The 15,748-nt window shown below is 42.0% G+C and overlaps 1 protein-coding gene, 1 non-coding gene and 3 pseudogenes across 4 annotated transcripts in view; all 5 read right to left on the bottom strand.

Annotated features, from left to right (window-relative positions):
- The window catches only part of tmem88b (transmembrane protein 88 b), a 112,630-nt gene that overhangs the window by 3,290 nt on the left and 93,592 nt on the right, over window positions 1–15,748 (bottom strand). Inside the window, exons 1-3 of one of the 3 annotated variants that reach the window (XM_035536566.1) lie at window positions 4,866–4,907; window positions 3,824–3,930; window positions 3,102–3,235 (exon numbers count right to left, since the gene is read on the bottom strand). The gene's annotated coding sequence lies outside the window, so the exon portion shown is untranslated. Of the gene's footprint in view, window positions 1–3,101; window positions 3,236–3,823; window positions 3,931–4,865; window positions 4,908–4,929; window positions 4,969–5,075; window positions 5,239–15,748 lie in introns of those variants that run through there. The other 2 variants (XR_004777148.1, XM_027022393.2) reach the window with 2 other exon arrangements.
- LOC118240316 lies at window positions 7,197–7,315 on the bottom strand (annotated as a pseudogene).
- Window positions 12,116–12,279, bottom strand: LOC118240307. Its single transcript, XR_004775343.1, has one exon. It is a non-coding gene; the product is annotated as a U1 spliceosomal RNA (small nuclear RNA).
- On the bottom strand, window positions 13,169–13,347 carry LOC118240312 (annotated as a pseudogene).
- Window positions 14,286–14,360, bottom strand: LOC118240318 (annotated as a pseudogene).

The following is a 15,748-nucleotide window of genomic DNA, read 5'->3' as shown; positions in this document are numbered from 1 at the left end:
TGTAGATTGTCTACTGACTTAAGTTTATTTAAAGACCACACTACAGGACTTTTTGGTGACTGACTTGCAGAGTGAAATGAGTTGTACACACAAAATTGTCAAGTAAACAACTACTTGTATACAGATGGTAGTTTGACTTTTTTATAGAACATTGTGTTCATGATGTTTTGTTGTAAGTGAAACTTATGTAATGTTCATAAACTGTATGCAGTGGCTATCATCATCTTGGATGATTCTTAATGAGTTGGTTGCTGACTAAAGATCGACCCTGGTGAAACACTAGATCCCCCTCCCAGATTTATTCTTGGTCTTAAGCATCAGTTTATTCTTTAGTCACTCAGTGAAGCAGCAAACGACATCATGCATATCAACATAAAACACATCCATTATCATGAGTGTATAGTAGGGGAGATATTAATTGAGAACGTAAATAAGCACAAACGGAGTAATTTCAGATGCTGAATTAACATTAGTATACGCACCTTTGCCCAGGTATTCTACCCCCTGAATAACCATGCACTGGCTAAGTAACTTGGTTCATCTCACTGTAACATTTAAACAAACACCAAGATGGTTTTGTGCTTTTGTTCTGTTGCAGTTTATCTTGTCCAGTGTCCTCTTTAATAATTATACTTGTATATTATTATATTAGGCTTGTATGCTGACTGGAGTCAAGTCTTTGTAACCTAGGCATTGCACTAGTAGGAAATATAGCTGGATTAGACTGCAGTATTATGGTACATGCTGTGTAGGGCTCATCCGATTTGTGTTCAGTCTGTGTCAGTCTGTTCCAGGTCCCAGGACAATCCTTATCTTTAATGCCTTTTGTGTGTGTGTGTGTGTTTGAGAGAAAGATCTAATCATCCTGGTGCCTGCTCAAGTATGCCACATGGAGATACTGCGATCTTAATGCTTGCTTTTGCACTTTCCTGTATTTTACTTTGTTTTAATAAAAAAAATTTAAAATTGATATTTTTATTTTGTACACAGATCTTGTATACACCAATCAACCACACTGTTTAAAACAAATTCAAGCACCACTAAAATGTGTCAATTCTTTAAAAAAAAACCACACACACAAAAGGGCAGGGTAAACGGGGTCACAAAATGCAGCAATAAGAAGTGCTTACATTTCATTTTGCTGCCAATTTCAGTTACAAAAGTGGCTTTTTGCTCTTATACAAAAGACGTCGTTTAGTTAGACAAACTACTTCTGCTCTGAATTCAATAATCTACAGAATATGGAGCTATAGTTATTAAAGAATTAATATATAGCTCAAGTTGGGAGTTTAAGGGACAATTTACTCTTGAATCTCTCCTTTTAAAAAAAACTTACAGAGCAACAAGAATAATAGAAAACCTTAAAAAAAATGTACCAAAAATTAAATAAATAAAACTAAGATTAATTGGGCTCGTTACCCGATCTCGAGCAATGGGTCTACGGGTTACCTGTTCTGGATTTCGACTTAACACCACTGAAGCACGAAAGTCTGTTCACTGATAAAATAATAAATATCAGCGGCATCAAAGGTTTAAATGCGCTTCCGTATCCCTCTCGTGGTTAGACCATAGACAGTACACACACACACGTGGGCTGGACGACAGCGAAGCCACCGTGTCTCTGGCGCCCTCTATTGGCTGGATGCGGGATAACCGAACCCCGCCTATTCCCATATAAGTGAACGGCTCAGACACTCATTGTAAATTAAACATCTAGAAATTAGAAACCTCTAGACCTGCAGCACCACACTTTCAGACCGCACCATCAGCTTCATGTGACATTGTTGGGTTTTTTAGCACCGAAGTGTATACAGTACGTAATAACAAGTGCAAGTGCGGCGGTAGTCTGGTTCCAGGAGGAACTTGTCAACCTAGCGTACGGCCATGTTCCAGATAAAAGGAATACTTGAATAACCATCATTTTTAAGAGAGTGTATGACTTCCAAACACTGGGGGAAACGGGCCAAAACCGATATATACTAGCAAGCTAATAAACTACAACACCCATTAACGAGTTCTTCCCTTTACAAAACTAGCACATGAACGTTTGCTAGGTCAACAAGTTTCTCTCGTACAAAACTACCGCTCCACTAGCACTTGAAAGCTTAAGTGCTAGTCTTCACATAATTTGGGGGTGGGTGCAATCGTGTTCTGTGCATATCCCCTCACATCAACATATCACATTTATAAAAAGCAACACCGACCAGTTTAACCTCTGTGTGCACCTCCAATTTAAGCGATTTATACTTCTACACTATAACACTAGCTATCTGAAACTATACATATAGCACAATGATCATTCGTCATTCAAATTGAATTAGACACTTGGGCCAAGACAGTCATTCAAATCCAGGCGCCCCCGCCCTCGCCCCCCCCCCCCCCTCCTCGTTATTTAGCTTCCATGTGAGCTCATCTAAATTTAAAAAAAAAAAAAAAAGGATTTTCCGCTAGGTGTCATAGACATCTCCAAAGTGCCCCCGGACCTCTCCGATTGCACAAAAAGCCGTCAGCCACCATACATCCAAGATTTGTTTCGCAAAAACATCACAACGATGTTTGACAACGTAGTAAAAACAATATTAGTTTCATTGCTAAAAGGATACACGATAGTAGCTTCACTGCTAATAGGATAAAAAGTTATACCGGGGAGAACACATTGTAAATACTGTAAATAAATAGTACGCATTCTCTTATGTACAAACGTTCATTTAGACTTACGAAAGCCGAGCCATTTCCCAGCGGGAAACATTTGTAATGGAAACATCGTAGTCCATGTTCGAAGCTACTGAACCGTCACGCTCCGCTTCCAGCTCATATGTGCACGCAAACAACTCCACGTTTACTTCATCTAAAGTAAACCTCTTCCTTTCCATGATGTCCAAATGTATTAGCGATCAAATCATCCAGTAAATATATCGACGACAACACCAGTTTCACCAAACAGCTTCACACGCGTACGCTACATCTTATCTGGCTACAGCGCAGCAGAGGTCTATTGTTTTGCGCATTGCCGCCCTCCCCCCTCACACCCCCTCCAAATCCACAAAGTGAACGGAAAAAAACACGAAAACAAGCACCAGCAACAGATGACGGTAACTTACCTGTACTGTGCGGGTACTGCCTGCTCTGATTGGTCAGCTCGTCCACGTTCTGCTCGCTGAACCCACAGAACGATTCCGCCCCTACACGTCTCGCCTGTCCTTCAGTCTGCGCTCGAAAACGACGTAAAATCCAGCTGTTTAACAAGAATGAATTATGCCGAGTTAATGATTAAAGATTTCAACTGATAATTTGTCAGATTTATCTGCAGGCGAACTCTTGTGTATTGCCATGTTTTGTTTTGTTTTGTTTTTAAGCGCAATACATTTTCAAGCAGCACTCGCGAAATCATTAGTTTTAGAAAATCTTCCATCTTAGAATTCATTAAGTTTATGCTGGTTTCGAAGCTCTTCGCCGTCCCGCAACAGTGAACTGGGACTGCGACATTAATTAGCCAGCTAGCTACAGCATGTAATCATAAAACCAATTGCACCGATGTAAATATAAATCCACATTCACGTGAACATTATTTAACATTTAGTGATGTAAAAAAAAAAACCCCATATCGCCATATTTCCGCGCAACGTAATCTAAAATTGAACCTGCAGCCGATTAACAAAACCATTCCAACACGCTAAGATTAATTGGGCTCGTTACCCGATCTCGAGCAATGGGTCTACGGGTTAGCTACAGCCAACAATTCGACACCGGAACACTCGTTGTAGCTAGCACACACCTTGTTTGCTTCAAACATCCTAAAACACAAACAGTAAAGCATACTTACAGGCTGTGAGCCGCCGAGTCACACACGGTTGTAACAGCTGCCGAGGCACGGAGTAAGAGAGATGAAAAACCAGGATCGAACTTCACACGGGTTTTGAAGCTGTCCTCCTTGAAGTACATTTACGGCATTTAGCAGACGCTCTTATCCAGAGCGGCTTACAAAAGTGCTTTGTCATTTACTCATAGAATACATCCTAGTACAGTACAGTAGGTTAGAATCAAACATGCCAATGAACTAGAATACTGTAGAAATACAGGGACGAATGCTGACACCTAGAAGTACAAAATACATAAGGTCTATTTTAAACAATGATGGGTGCTATAAACAATACGTGCCAGAGTTTGTTAAACAACATAAACCATACCCTACAATAAGTACTAAATTAGTCAGTCAATATGGGAGCAGTGTCAGTTGTCCTTTAGATATTCTGCAAATAGATGGGTCTTCAGTCCGCGTTTGAAGACTGCAAGGGACTCTGCTGTCTGGACAGCAGTTGGGAGTTCATTCCACCATCTCGGAGCCAGGACGGAAAAGAGTCTCGATGCTTGTCGTCCATGAGACCTGAAGCAAGGTATTTCAAGCCGAGCCGTGCTTGAGGTACGGATCGGGCTTTGACCGTTGACCTCATGTATGAAGAGGCTGGTCCATTTTTGGCTTTGTAGGCAAGCATCAAGGTATTAAATCTGATGCGTGCAGCTACAGGGAGCCAATGAAGGGAGCGCAGCTGTGGAGTAACATGTGTGAACGTCGGAAGATTGAAGACCAGTCGTGCTGCTGCATTCTGGACAAATTGTAGAGGTTTGATGGCTCTTAGAGGAAGATCAGCAAGTAGCGAGTTGCAGTAGTCTAGCTTTGAGATCACAAGAGACTGCACAAGCTTCCTGCGAGAGAAACGGTCGAATCCTTGGTATGTTACAAAGGAGGACTCTGCAAGACCGGGTTAGATTAGAAACATGAGTTGACAACGACAACTGGTTGTCCAAAGTTATGCCCAGGGAGTTCTCAAAGGAAACAGCAAGCTCATGGTAAGGCTTGGGAGTACCTGGGATGAACAGAAGCTCGGTTTTACTGGGGTTGAGCTTCAAGTGGTGGGCTGTCATCCATGACGCGATGTCAGTCAAGCGTGCTGAGATACGTCTGGAGACCTGCGTGTCAGAGGTTGGAAAAGAAAGAAATAATTGAGCGTCATCAGCATAGCAGTGGTAGGAGAAACCATGAGCAGATATTACATCACCAAGAGAATCGGTACCACCCTGGCGGTTTTGAATGCAGTAGGCACGTATCCAGAAGATAAGCAGTTGTTGACGATGACAGAGACGAAAGGAAGCAGATCTTTTGCGATTGTCTAGAACAGAGCGCAAGGAATTGGATCCAGCGGACATGTAGTCAGGAAGTCAGGAGTTGAAGAATTTCATCTGAAGAGAGAGGAGACAGAGAAGTCAGAGAGTTGGATGTTGGGGAATGCACATCGGTTGGAGGAGTGGGTAACAGAGCAGTGGAAGAAACAGTGGTAAAAATTCATTTCAACCACTGACTTCTTCATGGTTCTACCTTTGGCAGAGCATACAAAGGAGATTTCCCGTCACAACCCAGAACGCCAAATATCTTGAACCAAGTTTCCCATAGGCCCCTGCCTACTCAATTCACAACGTACGCAACCTCAAGCTCTTCCCAGGTAGACACCTCCCTTCACGACGGTGAGGTCAACACAGCGAACCAACCCCTTCAAGCTCAATTTTAAAGCAACCATTTTCAAAACCTCTTTAGACATATAATCATATTGGCCTCCCCGGTGACGTAGGCCATGCCATGCCTACATTTGTGAAGCATTTCATAACTTGGGGGAAACTCATAACAGATTCTCTGTTCACACAGATGTGATATAAAAGACAAAGAAGTTTTATTTTATCTTTTTTTTTTTTTTTGTATGAACTTGTGTTCGACTCTGCTCCTGCCTGACACACTCACCTCTCGGGTCTGTGTTGAAGGACACTCATGGAGCAATACATTTAATGTAAAAAGGAACCTGTGAAATATTTACCCAATTTTTAAAACCAGATTAAGTAGTAGATTTCCAATGTTTTACACTTCGGCAGTACACGGCAAAGGCGATCGCTGTAACTATGTGGCCTAGGTCCCCAGGCCTGCACTGAGGCATACTCAATAAGCAAGCATTTCATTTGCTCTTGAGTACGCAAAATCTGTAACTCAATTTAAAAATGGATTGTAGGTGGGATTTTGCATAACTTGGATTGGTGGAGTCACGAATACTATAGAACCACGTGATCCAATCCCCTCATTTCAGGTCCATATTAAACTTTCTCCTGGGGAGGAAATGGTCCAAAGTCAAAATTGCAAAACATTATGCTTGGTGATCCTAGCAACACCAAGCTGGAAACAGGGAAATTCACTTACACAGTCTTCTGTATGCAGTGATAAAATCATGAAAAGATTTACACGTTTCACTTTGCGAACAAGGTGGATGAACCGTCTGCCTTACTGAACAACCAGTGGATGTACAGGGAGCGTACCTAGCGTGGGAGTTCTCCTACTCCACTGCTGTAGTTGTTTACGTCCCTCCGTGGGCTGTGTCGAAGAGCGCTAGCGACATCTTTCACTCGGTCATCGCGGGACTTCAGAGAAAACATTCCAACGCCCTCTTATTGATCTGTGTTTATTTCAGTCATGTCTCCTTTTCTCCTGTCCTCACCAACTTTAAACAGTATGTTAACCGTGCAACGAGAGGGCATAACCTTTTGGACCATTTTTTACGTCAACGTGAAAAAAAGCATAGAAAACGGGTCCGAACAACACAGCAGATGTGTTGAATGGGATGAAAAGCTTGACAGTCTGTAGAGTACAAGGAGATCAGGCATTTGCATCTGAACTTAATCTAATGTTTCAACAGGTTTGACACAACCCCCACCACTGTGTGCTCAGACGGTGAGACTAGGTCTCCACCCAACCTGCCCCCATTCACACCTCTGTTGGAGTCCCTGCTCTATGACCCATCAACACCCCTGTCACCCTCTCTGCTCTCAGCAGACTTCTGACCCCAGAGGACAGCCTCGTTCCTGCCAATAGCTCCCTTCAAAACAACATTAAAATAACACTTGACCAGGACCAATTCTGCCATCCTCCCTTCATCTCTTCCCCCACAATCAGGAATTCTTAGCTCCCTGCATACTCCCTCATCACCCAGCCCTACCTTCACCATCGTCCAGGTAAAGCGGGAGCTCTACGGGCTTCACAGTCACAGAGCTAGTGGGCCTGATGACATCTGTACTCCTAAAGAATTTTAAAAGTGAACACAACACACAGAATTAAAACAAGAAGCTTGCCATATAAATATGAGCTAAGAATCTTTGATGATGGGAGGTACACTGTTCACAGAGGTGCTGCGATACTGGGTCTGTGTGTGGAGTGGATGGAACAAGCCCCTATTCCATCTCCCTGTTCCAAAAATCTATTTAATATATGGTCTCCAGGTAGGGGACCGGAATTACAAATAGCAAACCTCTGCAGAAAAATCATCAAACAATACCTATGTTATATGCAGACATGCTAATGCTAATGGTACTGATGAGGAAACCACACCCTCGAATCAGAATTTAAATTGCCCAATTTTTATTATTTTTTTTTTTTACCTGCTAGTCTCCACAGTAACCTCTGCTGGCTTGAAAGCAAAAGACAGCCACACGCAGGGAGAAATACTAGAGTACCAACTATATAAACAAGGCAGTACGTCCTTCAAGAAGAGAATAGATTGAATATGATTGAATGTGAAGGCAAACTTTGCCTGTCTTTTCAGACTGAAGCCCTAGATCTGGTCCACAGCCATCCTAATATACATGTTTAACACATAAACTGTCTTTTTTAAATTGGTTGTGCCTCACATCATTTGTATCAGATATTTCTAAAATGTTGCTTCCCTTTCTAGTGCTGTTAGTTTTAGTGAACTCTAACCTTATCACAAAGCCTCGTTGGGTGTTCTTTAGTTTAAATCGTACTTCTCATTCATTCTATCTTTTTCAACCGTGCCATCATTCCTCCAGATTCAAAGGGGACAAAGAAAACACATGATCTGGATGTCTGTCACAATTATCCTAAATTAAGTGCAACTGACATGCTAGTGACCAGCAATGGCCCCCTGACGACTGATGAACAAATAAGCAAACTAAAAACGACTTCTGCATTAAAACAATTCGACATGTAAGCGGGGTGTTAATGGATGGCTTGTTCCTTTTCATTTTTGCTATGCTCCTGGAGGGCTTAGACCCCCATTCACACTCACGCGTCTGCCGTTAACTATCGGCAGAGGAAAAACAAAAAACAAAAACAGTTGACTTTCTCTTATGGTAATTCCTGGTTTAAAATTCTAGCTAGGTCACTTTGTCCGTGGAAAGTCATTGGGCGTGAATGATGTCACACGACCCGTTTATTTACATTTAGCTAACGCGTTTATCCAAAGCAACTTATAATTACAAACGAGTACAGCTTGAGCTACTAGGTTAAGGGTCTCGGCTCAGGTGCCCAAGTTGAACCAGCAACCTTTTGATTGCTAGACAAATGCCTTAATCACTGAGCCACCACTGCCTCAAAGCCAATCAAAAATTATTTATTAGACTTTGGACCGAATTTATTGCATCTGTCACATCTTTCTCTGCATTAGCTTGGCGCCAACTCAAAACCAGCCCAACGATCTTGTGAGACACAAGTTAGCAGAAACACAAAAGATCGACGAGCCTTATTTATGTGCTTTACATAAGTACCAGCTTCATGGAGGAAGCTTCTGAATATGCTGAACATAATCGTGGACCTTATTTCTCGTCTCCAAATAGCGGACTAGGCGGCTGACTACCTTTCGTCTTTAATTGGTATCTCAAAATGTTTTCATCATACACTATGTCATATTGCAGCCAACGTCTATACAGACGCACGTACTTGGGCAACATACGCCATACATTGGTTTAAAACTAGGCCTACATTTTCAAATCACATATGACCAAAAGGCCGAGATAGAGCACAGTTTCTCAGGAAGAAAACAAAAGGACACGTGCGCTATTGCGTTTAATGTTTTCATATCTGCCACTAGCCTCTATTCGTGGCAAGCAGTTTATTAAACGACCAAGATATTTTAGCTGATTGTCGTCTCATCAACAGTCACGCAAAAGAACGTCTAGCAGTCATTGGCCTGTGGCCTCGGTAAACCGCTGCAAATGTTACTTTAAACACGCACCTATCGACTGCCGTTACAAGCAAAAGCAATTTCCATACTTCGAACTTAGCACTGCTTTTAAACAGTCAGATCACGCCAAAAGATTGTTTTATTCCGAAAGAAATTAAACAATTCTAACGCGTTTGTTCAAAAGGGCGATTTTAGGCTTACGGTGAAAAAACTTGTGACGCGCACTATTACTGAGAGTAGTTTCTCTCTACAAAAACGTACCGTTACACAAATGATGATTCTGCTTTGAACAGCACTTCTCCCCATTTCCCTAATATTATTATATACTATATTTACATAGCATGTTATTTTCCAAGAAAAATGCTTACCTCACATTATACGTGCGTCTGGTTCAGAGCGGGTCTTAAATTTAGGCCTGCAAAGTAAATCCGCGTCACGGCAAGAGGATCTGCAGTTCGGTTCTACGTTTGGCAACTACTAAGTGCATCATTTCTAAAGACTAATTCCTCATACGTGCGATTATCAAGCAGATTTGGCATCACGTCCTAGACAAGTGAGAGATTAGAGAGCTAGAGGCTTCCTGGTTGACTAAAACTGCGGGCATGATTTTATTTTAGGCTTTCTATCTGAAATAGTCAACTTACTCAGTACTAAAAACACATCCTTCAAAACCTAGGTAAAACGTAGCTTCAAAATGAATCCCTGAGCCATTTATATTTTTCTTCTTCATTTCTTTCTTTGTCCTTAAAATTGTTTTGTATTCATTTTGGCAGCTTGAATTTTGGGAAAGGGTTCAGGTTCCTCTTGTTCTTAACATTTAAAGGCTTCTAAATGTGTTGTGAAACAGGTAGTCAGAAGCCACAGCATTATCAGATGCTGATGCACGTCTAGCTTCCAGAATCTGCATATATTTTACAAATTGACAGGGAAAGATGATGGAAGGTAGGGATGAGTTTGATTTCCAAACTCAGTATAGGGCTGGGCTTCCCGTGGTTCTTTTTAAAGAGAGGTATGCCTCATTTGAGTTGATCAAGTGTCTTCAAATAATCATTTTTATCCAGGTGACTACAAGCAAAGCAAAGCACCATATCCTTCATTTAATAGGTCAGTTACACTCCATGTTTATCAAAAGCATTTAATATTAATGGTCATAGTAATGCCACACAAATTCACAAAGTGTTTAAGACATGTCTGGCTCCGTTTGCTTTCTGTGTGAACTCACTAAAACAGTGCAGATTTTAAATAAATGACCACAAAAAGAAGAAATGATATATTGCAACAGGAAAAATAGATTTTTCTTTAGAAATGAAAGAGTAGTTCAAAGAGAACTCAGCACCTTCTATATCATAATTGTAACCAACATTTTCATTATATGTGAAATAATTGATTCAAGCTTAAGACTAGAAATTAAAAAGAAATTACAGTTTATCAATCGAATGGGAAATTCGATTCACACTTATCCTCATTCCAGTAAAATGCCACAGTATTTACAGTTTGATGTGAACAAAACAAACAAACAAAAACTTCTCAATTTTTGGTTTATGACAACCAACCGCAGATAAATTCTGTATAACCAAGATTATGCCTCGGTCGTCATTGCAACTGTTTTCTCCCACAGACAATGTTTAAAACAAAATCAAGCGCCACTAAATGTGTCAATTCTTAAATGTAAAAAACAGCTCTGAATTTATTTCCCCCCTACAATACAAGGTAAAGGGCAGGGTAAACGGGGTCAAAAATGCAGCAATAAGAAGCGCTTACATTTCATTTTGCTGCTAATTTCAGTTACAAAAGTGGCTTTTTGCTCTTATACAAAATGGAGCTATAGTTATTAAAGAATTAACATATAGCCCAAGTTGGGAGTTTAAGGGACAATTTACTCTTGAATCTCTCCTTTAAAAAAAAAAAACTTACAGAGCAACAAGAATAATGGAAAACCTTAAAAAAAAAAAAAAAAAAGTATAAAAATAATCAAAAAAAAATCAAGAGAATAAATCTGTATATTAAGCAAAAAAAGGAGAGGTAAAACACGATTCACTAAACAAATTCATGACTAATTGTTTTCTCACAAAAATCAAGAAAACATTCATGGAAAAGACCTTGTGCGATCCTAAAATGCTTTTTTCATGATAATAGATTCTCTTCCAATGGAAATAGCATGACAAAACACAAAGATTCTCAGTCACAGTAACTAAAATTGAAAAAAATCTCTTAAAACCTGTATATTTCGAACCATTAGAAACACGCATTTTATAAAATTCTTAATGCTTTAGAAAAATGTTCATATATCCATTAATATACATTTATATCTTCACTAAATTCAAGTGGCATGGCCAATATGATATATCTAGGCTTGTCTAGTTTTGAAGATAAATTAATACAATAAATTAACAGCACCATTGAAAAACTACAAACGGCATTTACACATTTCTGTATTCAAGACAGAAACAGAAAAAAAAGAAAAAAAGAATAGAGATGCCATTTTTATACATGTTTTACTGCCATTGCTACGACAGCACAAACCGTGTTTCATTGTAAGACCGTCATGTTGTGTAAGGTCGCTGATAGTAAACTGGGGTCTTAGCGGCAAATTGATTAAAGTGAATTGGTTTATGTGACTACAACACCCCCACACACCATTTCATTTTTAACATGTATTTACTGAAATCAAACCCCCTACTGACCAGGTGAAAATTCCTGTGTAGTGTTTCTTTGCAGTCTGAACATGCATCTGTTCTCCACTTGCCGTATTGCTCCCTATAGTCAATGACAAGCTCCTCATCTTGTAGCAGTGACAGCAATTTGAGCTTCCGTAGACCTGATCTTAGTCAAAAGGCTAACCAAGCGTCAGCAGCCTATGAGAGGGGTACAGTAAACATGTTATACTGTGTGAAATTGTTTTCGTGAACAAGAAACCTAACGTGCATGAAAAGCATTTTGTTCCTGTGTCACTTGTGATTTAAAGCAATAAAAAGATAAGAGACTAGCTTCTAGAAAATAAGGGTTTAATACGCAAAGCAAACACACTCAGCAAGGGTGCACCGCTGCATCGAGACCCACAACAAGACGTAAACACACACAACTATTTTTGAACCCAAGTAAATCAGGGGAGAGCGCGAACGCAGTCCCCCACTACCAGAAATTATGCAGTCGAGATTCCCACATTTGGGGAATTCGCAGGGGTCAGCACAACCGGAGTGCAATGGCTGAGCCTCGCCCTGGGTGAACCACCTTCTTGATCATGGTATCTCCCCTGCCAGGTAAGTATGAATTCCCCGTCCACACGGCGAACACATGATCAAAAGACTTAGTATTCACTCAGATGGTAGGATCCCCGCTCAATACGCAACTAAACACAATCTAAAAGCAAACTGAATACATACCTACAGAAGAACGACGTATTGTTTGAAAAGAACATTTATGGGCTGTTATCTCGTCGATTTAAACGAAACGGAGAAGAGGCTTCCCATGATGCACTGCTTCCGAATACGTAATGAGCCATGAGGACGCGTGGACGTTGTTTCTATTTTCGTGTGTGGAGCAAACTCTTCACGTGAGCGAAATTCACAACGGGCGAACATGCTGGACTAACGTATTGCTGCGCCGTATAGAGAAATGGTGCTTTCGCTAGCTTGGTGATTCAAAATCCACACAGAATTGTTGAGAAAATTACCAAGCATTGAAAGGAACAGAAACGCGCGTCGTGCCATTGACGACTTTCGTTTTAGCGAGATGAGCAAAACTCTCGTCATTTGTCCTCCAGAGCGTTGTCTGCTACAGGGTGGTATCTGTTCGCAATCAACGGCCGAAAAAAGAGGCGAGATCACTCAAGATTTTATACTGGGCACACTACGCTGCGCTACGCTTTTAAAGGGAACATTTCTCTTCATATACTGCAACGGGCGATCACTTGCAGTTGTTAAACAATACACACGGAGCTTATCCCTCCACAGAAACGTCTAGCCGACACACAGAAGATTCTTCCAAAGAGAAGAGACTGCCCTGAACAGGATGCGCGCGCGCGCGCAAACACACACAATAGAAAAATGTAAAAAAAAAAAAAAAATAATAATAATAATAATAATAATAAATAATTAAAAAGTTTAAAAAAAAAATCAAACAACTGTTTTCTTATTTTCCCACAGAGCAAAGGAGGGAGGAGGTGCACCGTTCCCGGAGGTACTGCAATACCGGGTCGATGCGTGGAGTGGACGGAGCAAGCCCCTATTCCATCTCCCTGTTCCAAAAATCAATTTAATATATGGTCCCCGGGTAGGGGACGTATCAGATATTAAACTGATAAGAATGGTATTACTCCCCGACCCCATTTACTAATACCACCTCTCCACATCAACAAACTTTAGCCATTGACCAGACTCAACATAGTCAGTACATCACTTTCTAAAATATTAAAACACTAAAATTATCAAATCATCAAATCATCCCCCAGTCCAACCAACCCCCGCAATCCTCGATCCACAGCCGAGGCCTGCCTATCTATTGAGGGGTCCGTCGTCTCCTCAAAAAGAGAAGAGTCCAATGTCACTAGACAGACCACCTCATCCGTCGTGTTAGGCTGGGATAGGAGAGATATGGGCGCTTGTCCTTCCAAGGAGGTGACCTTCTTCTTAACCTCTCCGTGGGCTCCTTCATCCATCCTCCTTTTCAAGCCCTGTTTAAGTGCTTCTGCCGGGGCCTTCTCCATCTTAGGCCGGACCTGCGCCTGTACCGGGCCTGGGGCCACACCCACTTGTGGGGGAGGAATCCGGAAAACCGCATCTCCCAAATCACCAACCGCGGCCCTTCTCCTCTCCCCCAGTTTGGCTTCTTTCATCACAGGGACCACTGGACTGAGTCTGATCTCCTTCTCCTTACCCGCCCCCCTCTTAGGGGTCGAGGTGACGACACCCTTCCCGCCTAGGGTCGCCACCATGGCGTAAGACCTCACCACCCCAGGACAGGATTGCGCCAGGTGCCCTTCCCCCCGGCACCGTCGGCACCTCTGCGGGCCTTTACAGACTCGAGCCAGATGTCCCCTCTCCAAACACCTATGGCACCTCAGGCCCGGGCAGTCCTCCTTCTTATGTCCTTGGCCCCGGCAGTTCCTGCAACACAAAGGCTGATCAGGATAGAACAGGTACCCCTTACTCCCATCTATGGAGAAGTAAGCCGGGGGGTGAATCCACCCTCCCTTCCCATCCTCCTTCAGAAGGACCAAATACTGTCGGCGCCCATTCCACACGCCAAGCTCATCCCGGACCTGCTTCTCCTCCGAATGGATTTCCCCATACTGTTGTATAAACCTGCGAGATACTACACTTGATCTTAGCCAAAAGGCCGAGAAGCGATACCAGCCGCCTACCAAACCCAGGGTAGCCATTCAAGGCATCGAGAATGACCCTTACGGCGATAAAACTACGCATCACGGATTTTCACAAAAACACTAGGAACCTATACTACTATTCAGGTTCCATTACGAATTGCCCGAGAAACGTCGTGCTACACGTAGTCCGGGGACCTGAAAACTCAAGTCTTTCATAACATTAAATATGGTTGCTCGCCGACCAATCAAATACAAGTAGTCTAGATCAAGTCTTGCCTCTGCTACCTCTCCTTTATTAATAGTTTAGACACCAAATACCTGTTCTGGATTTCGACTTAACACCACTGAAGCACGAAAGTCTGTTCACTGATAAAATAATAAATATCAGCGGCATCAAAGGTTTAAATGCGCTTCCGTATCCCTCTCGTGGTTAGACCATAGACAGTACACACACACACACGTGGGCTGGACGACAGCGAAGCCACCGTGTCTCTGGCGCCCTCTATTGGCTGGATGCGGGATAACCGAACCCCGCCTATTCCCATATAAGTGAACGGCTCAGACACTCATTGTAAATTAAACATCTAGAAATTAGAAACCTCTAGACCTGCAGCACCACACTTTCAGACCGCACCATCAGCTTCATGTGACATTGTTGGGTTTTTTAGCACCGAAGTGTATACAGTACGTAATAACAAGTGCAAGTGCGGCGGTAGTCTGGTTCCAGGAGGAACTTGTCAACCTAGCGTACGGCCATGTTCCAGATAAAAGGAATACTTGAATAACCATCATTTTTAAGAGAGTGTATGACTTCCAAACACTGGGGGAAACGGGCCAAAACCGATATATACTAGCAAGCTAATAAACTACAACACCCATTAACGAGTTCTTCCCTTTACAAAACTAGCACATGAACGTTTGCTAGGTCAACAAGTTTCTCTCGTACAAAACTACCGCTCCACTAGCACTTGAAAGCTTAAGTGCTAGTCTTCACATAATTTGGGGGTGGGTGCAATCGTGTTCTGTGCATATCCCCTCACATCAACATATCACATTTATAAAAAGCAACACCGACCAGTTTAACCTCTGTGTGCACCTCCAATTTAAGCGATTTATACTTCTACACTATAACACTAGCTATCTGAAACTATACATATAGCACAATGATCATTCGTCATTCAAATTGAATTAGACACTTGGGCCAAGACAGTCATTCAAATCCAGGCGCCCCCCCCCCCCCCCCCCCCCCCCCCTCCTCGTTATTTAGCTTCCATGTGAGCTCATCTAAATTTAAAAAAAAAAAAAAAGGATTTTCCGCTAGGTGTCATAGACATCTCCAAAGTGCCCCCGGACCTCTCCGATTGCACAAAAAGCCGTCAGCCACCATACATCCAAGATTTGTTTCGCAAAAACA

This window comes from Electrophorus electricus, chromosome 19, assembly GCF_013358815.1.
Source record: "Electrophorus electricus isolate fEleEle1 chromosome 19, fEleEle1.pri, whole genome shotgun sequence".
Lineage (NCBI taxonomy): Eukaryota > Metazoa > Chordata > Actinopteri > Gymnotiformes > Gymnotidae > Electrophorus > Electrophorus electricus.
This window is presented reverse-complemented; position numbering and strand designations above follow the sequence as displayed.